The sequence below is a fragment of the Mus pahari genome, chromosome 13 (genome assembly GCF_900095145.1).
Source record: "Mus pahari chromosome 13, PAHARI_EIJ_v1.1, whole genome shotgun sequence".
Lineage (NCBI taxonomy): Eukaryota > Metazoa > Chordata > Mammalia > Rodentia > Muridae > Mus > Mus pahari.
Window position 1 is genome coordinate 28527080 of NC_034602.1, and position 8759 is coordinate 28535838.

Genomic DNA, 8759 nt, shown 5'->3' on the forward strand with positions numbered 1-8759 from the left:
TATATAGACCAAGCTAGCCTCAAACTCAGAAATCTACTCAGTAACTCTGGAACTCACCTATGTAGACCAGGCTCACCTTGAACTCTCAAAGAGATCTACCTGATGCTATCTCCCAATTGTCTGAGATCTTAAGGGCAGATGCTTCATTTATTTTCTCCAGTTAAAATGTGAAGCAAGGGGCTGGTGAGATGGCTCAGCAGATAAGAGCACCCGACTGCTCTTCCAAAGGTCCTAAGTTCAAATCCCAGCAACCACATGGTGGCTCACAACCATCCGTAATGAGATCTGACACCCTCTTCTGGAGTGTCTGAAGACAGCTACAGTGTACTTACTTACATATAATAAATAAATAAATCTTAAAAAAAAAAAAAAAAGAAAAGAAATCCTTTAAAAAAAAAAAAAATGTGAAGCCAGTCCCTAGTCGCCTATCTTCTCCAGGAGCACAGGTCTGCATGGCTGTCAGTGTTTAATGCACTAACCTTGTTTATTTGCTCAGACTAGTCTCACTGTAACAAGCCTAGCAAGGCATGAAGGCCCCAGAGGGCATAGGTTCATCTTGACCCTTCTCCAGTCTTTTGGCCAGTGCACTTCAGGTGTGAGCTGGAGCCAGGCTGCCTCCCCTTCACTACAGGTTCCAAGACTGCCACAGGCAGAGAGGGAGGTGGTTGGAGCCCTGTTGCCTCTGCTTAGGGTTCACTACCTGCATCCTTCCCAGGACTGCTGTAGGCTGGGGATACTGTAGCAGTTCTGAAGGGAGAGAGGATGGAAGGATGGAGGGCTGCCAGCCCCTTGCTTAGTCTGAAGAGAATCCACAGTGAAATGGGTACTGGGAAAGAAACTTCCTGCTGGCCTCTAAACTTCACATTCCTTACCATGGACCACCAGATAAGGATTCCCAAGGAATGCCCCTGGTGGGAAAGAGAGAAGCAGAAACAGCTGGCCACAGAGAAGCAACTGGGAGAAACAGAAGGGAGGAATGTAAGACTGTGGCAAGGTCAAAGCAGGGGGCAACGTGCCTGGGTTTTGGTCCTCAGGTACAAACAAACAACAAACACAAGTGGAATTAGGAGCTAAGATACACACAGTGAAAGAAAATGGCAAGAGATGTTATCCTTCCAGAGACAACAGAAACTGTTAGACCATGGAATGAATCCACGGACATAGTCACTGGCACATATAATACACAATGATGTGAAACATAAAACACGGTGGGAAGCAAAAAGAGCCATCGACCCAAAACCCTAAGCAATGATGATTGATGTAAACTCTGAGAAAGTGGGTTCAGGTTACAAGGAGATGGTCAACAGAAAGGGAAAAACTTGGTTTCCAACCCAAGAGACCTAGTATTTAATTACCAGGAGTTTCAGACAGCACAGAGGTGAGATGGCTCAGGAGGTAAGGGTGCTTGCTGCTAAGCCAGACTACCCGAGTTCAAACCCCGAGATCCACATGGTGAGGGAGGAGGGAGGTAACAAGCCATTAGCTGTCCTCCAATGGCCATCTGCGTGCTCTCTGGCATGTTTGCATCCCTTCCCACAAAGAAGGTACGGGGGAAATGGAAACTAGTTCACTACAAAATTAACAATTTAAGACAATTTCTACACCCAAAAGGGATGAACAATTGTCAGGTTAGGAGAATCTGTAGGGCATGGACTTTTAGAAAGAATGAAAATAAACCATACAAGTTATAGGCATACATGTAACTGTAAAAGTATGTAATGCAGGAGGCTAAAAGATTTTACAAGCCCCTCTTAAAGGAGAAAAATAACAGAAAGGTCATAAACTGTCTTTAGGTTTCCCAACAACAATACTTAAATAGAAAGACAGTGAGTGCCGGGCGTGGTGGCGCACGCCTTTAATCCCAGAACTCGGGAGGCAGAGGCAGACGGATTTCTGAGTTCAAGGCCAGACTGGTCTACAAAGTGAGTTCCAGGACAGCCAGGGCTACACAGAGAAACCCTATCTCAAAAAACCAAAAAAAAAAAAAAAAAAAAAAAAAGAAAGGAAGAAGAAAGAAAGACAGTGAGTGAGGGGGCAGGGGTCAATTGTTAAAATGCTTGCCTGGCATTCACCAAGGCATGCAGAAGCTGTAATCTCAGCACTTAAGGATTACAGACAAGAGGATCATTAATTCAGGGGTATCCTCAGCTACATAATGAGTTTGAGGATAGCCTGGGCAACGTGAGACTTTGTCTTTAAAATAAAAAAGAAAGATGAGCAGAACAACAGTTTCATATTAGAAGGAAAATGACATCTGACCTAGAATTCTATACCCAGCCAAACTGTTGAGAAAATGGAAGAGAGTGTCATGAGAGAAGATTAATAAACTCCAGGCACAAGTGCTCACCCAAAGTAGAAAAATAAACCGAAAAAGAAACAGACAAGTACAGGACCTAGTACAGGACCTAGTGTAGAAGGGAATGAAGAGATGGGCAGAAGGAATCACCAAGAGGGTAGAAACTGTGTGTGTGTGTGTGTGTGTGTGTGTGTGTGTGTGTGTCCCAATAGAGAGAGTTGACTCAAGGGACAAGCAGATCAAATACTGTCATTGCCACTAGTCTGTATTCTTAAACCTTAAGAAAAAAAAATACCCAGGGCTGCAGAGATGGCTCTGAGGTTAAGAGCACTGACTGCTCTTCCAGAGGTCCTGAGTTCAATTCCCAGCAACTACGCGGTGGCTCACAACCATCTGTAATGGGTTCTCATGCCCTCTTCTGGTGTGTTTGAAGACAGCTACAGTGTACTCACGTATAAAATAAAATAAATATTTAAAAAAAGAAAGAAAAAAGTACCCGAGTTAGCTTCTACCTCCTTACTGCAAAGCCCAATTCTCCCCGAGAAGAAAGAGAGGAGGAAAGATGAGGTAAGGGAGAGAAAGGAAGGAAGGGAGAGGTCGGAGTGAGGGTATGTGGAAGTATAAAGGGCTTCAGATTCCTTCCAGGTTGTGACCCACCCAGTTTTTATCTAATCAGGTAGGAGCCCAGGGGACTCAAATCCATCTCCTACTCTCCCGCCTCAAGGGTGGGCGCGTTAGGTTCTTCATGCTGCTGCTCCACTGGGTTATGGGGGAAGATTTGGCCAAGGTTCCCCTGAGGGACAGCTGTGAGCAGCTGAGGGTAGTGACTCTGGCTGTCAGAAAGGTATCCAGACACGCATAGAGGCATCTCTGCCATTTGCAGTCCCACCACCTGGAGACATGCAGGACTCACGTCTTGACTACCCTCTCTCCGGCTTCTGTCCTTTCGCCAGGACCCCAGAGCATCTTTGAAATAAGTCCATCCTCACTTGACCTCCCTCATGGGAAACCCAAGACCTTCACTGCATCTCACCACTTACCATTCCAGACCCTGGGACTAATCTTTCTATGACGTTTCTCTCTGTATGTGTCAAGTAAAGGCCGTCAAGGTTACCTCCACTCCATCTCACACAGCTCTGTATGTCTCTTTCAACCTCTCATCATCCCACCCCACGTAGACATCATAGACCCCTTTATAATAACATGTGACATTGTGGTACTCTATAATTTCCACATTCCTCATGACCAGCCATGATCTCCTATATCCTCAACATTTGGGCCCTCCCTTGATCTGGAAATGGGTAGAGATACATGTACATCTGTAACTGTAACCCCGGCTCTTGGGAGGCTGAAGTGGTAGGACCATGAATTTGAGGCCAGCCTGGGTACTACAGAGTGAGTTTCAAGCTAGTCTGGGCTAAAGATTCAAACTATGACTCGTAGAAAGTAAAATCATAACAAAACCCACCACTACCATCAAAAGCCGCCAAACAACCTAAAACCTAAATACAAAGGACAGTGTCAATCTCTCTAGCACCTTTAAGAGCTTGATTTCACGTCTCTCCTGGGCGATGCCTCTAAAACCCTCATCTGCACTCCTCTGATGGTTTTGAACCGCAAGCTACTTGGTTCTCTCCCACAGCCACACAGGCGACTTTATAGTCATCCTTTATGCATCTTCCTCTGTGGGTTCTGTCTGTGTCTTCTTCTTCCTAGCTTGTGTGTTCTCTGAGAGCAGGGATTATTTTTCTGTAGATGTTTCCTGCTGCTCAGAAAGGGATATGAGGCATAGATGAGTGGGTGGATGGACAGATGGATGAGTAGATAAATGAGTGCATAGATGGAGAGCTGGTGGGGAGATGAGTAGAAAGATGGATGCATGGGTGGGTAGATGGATGAATAGTTGGATGCATGGGTGGGTAGATAGATGAATAGATGGATGGATGGATGGTTGGATGGATGGATGGATGGATGGATGGGCTAGTAGATGGATGGATGAATAGATGGATGGGTGGATAGGTGGATGGATGGATGCATGGATGAGTGGGTGGATAGTGAGTGGGTAGATGGATAGTAGGTAGGTGGATGGGTTGATGAATGGATATATAGTTGACTAAATAGAGGAATAGACAATAGATGAATAGATAAAATGATACCTAGATGGATTCATGAGGTGGTGGGTAGGTAGATTGATGGATGGATGTGTGGATAGATAGATAGATAGATAGATAGATAGATAGATAGATAGATAGATAGATAGATAGATAGATAGATGGCAAGATGAATGATCAACTTCTCTCTTGTTCCTACTTCTGCCATAGAGTATGCTGCCTCTCCTCAAAAAAATACCTTGCCATGCTGGGCATGGTGGTACACGCCTTTAATACCAGCACTCCAGAGGCAGAGGGAAGTGATTTCTGTGAACTTGAGGGCAGCCTGATCTACGTAGTGAACCCCCGGACAACCAGGGCTACAGAGTGAGACCCAGTCTCAAAAACAGAAAAAACAAATCCATAAACAAACAAACAAGTCCCTACCTCCACCCCCACCCCCTCCACCCCCCAAAAAATCTGAGGCTGGAGAGATAGCTTAGCGGTCAAGAGCACTGGCTACTCTTGAAAAGATCCTTGGTTCAATTCCCAGCATCTATGTGGTAGCTCACAACCATCTGACTTCTTTGAGTACCAGGCAAATATACATACATATGTATGTACATACATACATACATGCAAATTTTTATACACATAAAAATAAATCTAAACAAAATGAAACAACAAAACCCCAAAGTCCCCGGTGACAGTGAGAGAGGATGAGAGGGTGAATGTCTCCTTAAACACCAGAGGTCAGCCAGGTTTACTCTGCTGCTGCTGAAAGGGGCTGAGGTTGAGGTCAGGGAGAGAAGGCCCCTCCAGGCCTCTCAGAGCAGGTAGCCCTCCCCGTCTAGTATGCTGCAGACGTGGCATGGCCATCCTGAAGGGACTGGTGTGGGCTGCATCCTCCCCTTGTGGTGTGTAGCTGCTCTCAGAACCTTTGCCCCCTCTGCCCCACACGGGCACCCCCCCTGCCCAGAGCTGCCTGTTCTAGCAGACCCAGGAGGCACCTCACCTGGGCATGGGGATCAGGGATCAGCGCTGAGCATCTCACCCCTACACAGGGGTGATTATCTTGTCTGTTAGGAACACCTACTTAGTAATTCTGACAGGAAACTCCCACCAGGCTGAAACTTGACACAGAACAGCAATTACTGAAAACATATTTTTAAAAAAGTTGACGTTTCTGTGAGAGCTCACCCTCCCCCGCTCCCAGCCTCCCCCAGGAGGCAGCTATTTAGGTCTTCTCTGTGTGAGTCTGACTTCTAAAGTTGCAGTTACATTGGCTCTGGCTGCTGCTCCCTGCCAGGGCCTTGGGTGGGTGGGTGGGGGGCAGTGGGTGGGGGGCACAGTTACTCCCCACTGCTCCCTTGGGAAACGTGTCCTCCACCAGGCCTGCCTTTTCGTCCCAAGCAGCTGAGGTTCAGCAAGGAAAGGATCTCATTATGATACCAATAGCTAAGACAGTGCAGGCTCCCTGTCAGAGGACAAGAGTCCTTTATAACGTCCTAGGAAGGTCACACTAGCACAGATGACAGGGCCTGCTGCTTGCACAGGTGGGGCTGCAACAGCTCAAAGAGGCAACAGTGTGGGTGTTCGGCTCAGGAGCATCTGATAAAAGCTTGCCCTCACCCCATTTTACAGATTTACCGACAAAATTCAAGATGGGAGGCCATCCCTTCACGGTTAGGCAAGAATTAAGGACCCGCCGGGCGGTGGTGGTGCACGCCTTTAATCCTAGCATTTGGGAGGCAGAGACAGGTAGATTTCTGAGTTCGAGGCCAGCCTGGTCTACAAAGTGAGTTCCAGGACAGCCTGGACTATACAGAGAAACCCGGTCTCAGGAAAAAAAAAACAAAAACAACAAAAACAAACAAACAAAAGAATTAAGGACCCGTGATGCTGAGGTACAGTGGGACGTAAGTCATTGGTCAGACTCCTTTTGGCCTGCATGACCTGTCCTGGGACTTTCACTGTAGAAGTCTTTAGGCAAGAATGTGGTGAGATGGGGCTGGAGAGATGGCTCAGTGGTTAAGAGCACTGACTGCTCTTCCAGAGGTCCTGAGTTCAAATCCCAGCAACCACATGGTGGCTCACAACCATCTGTAACAAGATCTGCTTTCCTCTTCTGGTATCTGAAGACAGCTACAGTGTACTTACATATAATAAATAAAATAAAATTAAAAAAAAAAAGAATGTGGTGAGATATCCAGTTGGGGGGTTAAGCAGGTGGCCACTTAGAGGGTCAGCCTTGAGAATGGGAAGCAAGTACCAAGAGGTCTGACACCGTTAGAGTCTGCTTCCTGTCCCAGGGGTGCACAAGACATGCGGGGGCCAGGGGTCTCCTCAGTGGCGTTACAGAGAGCCTGGGCTTGACATTCAGAGAGCAGCTTCCACATCTGGACGGCTGCACAGCGAAGGCAGGGATAGTCCACCCAAGGGTTGCAGAGGTGGCTCACGTGGAAAGACAGTTCTCACTCAAAGAACTGGCACAAGAGCAGCCCTGGCAGGCTTCCTCACAGGCAACAGTAAGAAACCACGTTCCCTGCCCGGGCCCAGCTTTCCAGCTATCTGGAGTCATTCACTCATTCAATAAGGGCAAGGGGTGGGTGCCATCCTTCAGGCCTCAAACAGGTCCCTTCTAGATTAAGATCAGATGTAGGGCACTGGAGAGGTGTCCTAGCTCCTGGACCAAAGGACTAATACAGTACAGGCATGACCAGGACATGGAAAGCATGTAGAGTAAAATCTGACACATGGAGGAAGCATGTAGCCCAGGTACATACAGTTGGGTCACAAGGACATGTGCCCATTATTGGTGACCTGGGGCGCCTCCCAACCCTATTCTCTCCCCTCCCCTTAGAACCAATCACTCCCTCGATCAGTTGTGGGCGGTGATCCAAGGGCAGGTGTGCACGAGTTTGCATTCCTCATAGAGCATTTGTTGACCTAGGAATGGAATCTTTGGGTCACGAGCTTGCATTTCCTCAGCCCGGAGAGATAGTTCAGAGCTGTCTTCCAGCAGGGTCCTGGGGACATGGATGACCTAGTATCTACCCTGAGGTTGGCTGACTGTCTCTGCCTGGCAATCTAGAGTCACCTCTCCTGCAGGTTTAATCTGTAGCTGTTGGCTTTCAAATTGACCACCACAATAATGTAGCCCTGCTGTGTGTCAGCCTCTTAGGCTGCTGGCTTCTGAGGGTCCAGGCCGAGCTCCTGCCTCTTGCCTTTGACTCAGGGAAGTTCTTTTCTGGGCAGACACTGGTGATGGTGCAGTTTTACTTGTTGCAAATATCTACTCCTAGCCCGGAAGAGGCTCACTTGAATCATGATTCTCTTGGATACCGCCCCCCCCACACACACTTTGTCTCTCTGACTCTGCAAAGCAGCAGATTGGGCCCGAGCCCCACACAAGTGAGGGGTTTTACCCTCAGCCTAGACATTTTAATACACTTGATGTTATCAGCGTTTTCCTTTCTAGTTGTTTCTGTTTCTTGCAATTATTTATTTATATAATTTTTAAATTTATTGCTGTTTGAGACAGGTTCTCTCTAAATAACCCTGGAATTCACTATGTACACCAGGCTGGCCTTGAACTCTCAGAGACCCACCTGCCTCAGCCTCCTGAGTTCTGGAATTAAAGGTGTGTATCACCACTCAGCTCTTGCACCTTTACGAAATCTCTGTGGTTTCAAGGTCATGAGCGCATTTTCTGTAATTCTGTATCTTCTAAACACGCTATGGTCTGCCCTTCATGCCGAGTCTTAATGTCCCGGATGTTGGATTCTGAGGACAGAGAACAACTTCACTCTCCCCTCATATAGTGGCTTGCTGTCCACAGTCACTCCCTGCAAAGTCTGTTCTTTCCCATCTCGTGGGTACTTGTCATGAGCAAGTGCCCACACTGGCAGGGATGGGCCACTCCTCCTTTGGTGTCACAGGCCTCTCCATCCAGTTCCACACTGTCCTGATTATGAAGGGTTTGTAAATACACCTTGATAAATGATGGAGCACACCCTACCTTTATTGCTTCTAGAATGTCCTGGTTGCTCTTGAATCTTCTAAATGTGACCTTCAATGAGGCCTCCCTGTTCATCAGCTTATTCTGCAAACTGCCCCACCCTGCCCATATCTCCAAAGTATTTATTGCAGTAAAATGTCAACAAAACTACTAGTTTCCCCAAAGTATTTATGCTCCTGCTATACAGGGCGTTTCACTTAATTTTTTCTCATTTAAAAAAAAAAGTATTTATAGGCTGGGTGTGGTGGCACACGCCTTTAATCCTAGCACTTGGGAGGCAGAGGCAGGCAGATTTCTGAGTTTGAGGCCAGCCTGGTTTACAGAGTGAGTTCCAGGACAGCCAGGGCTATGC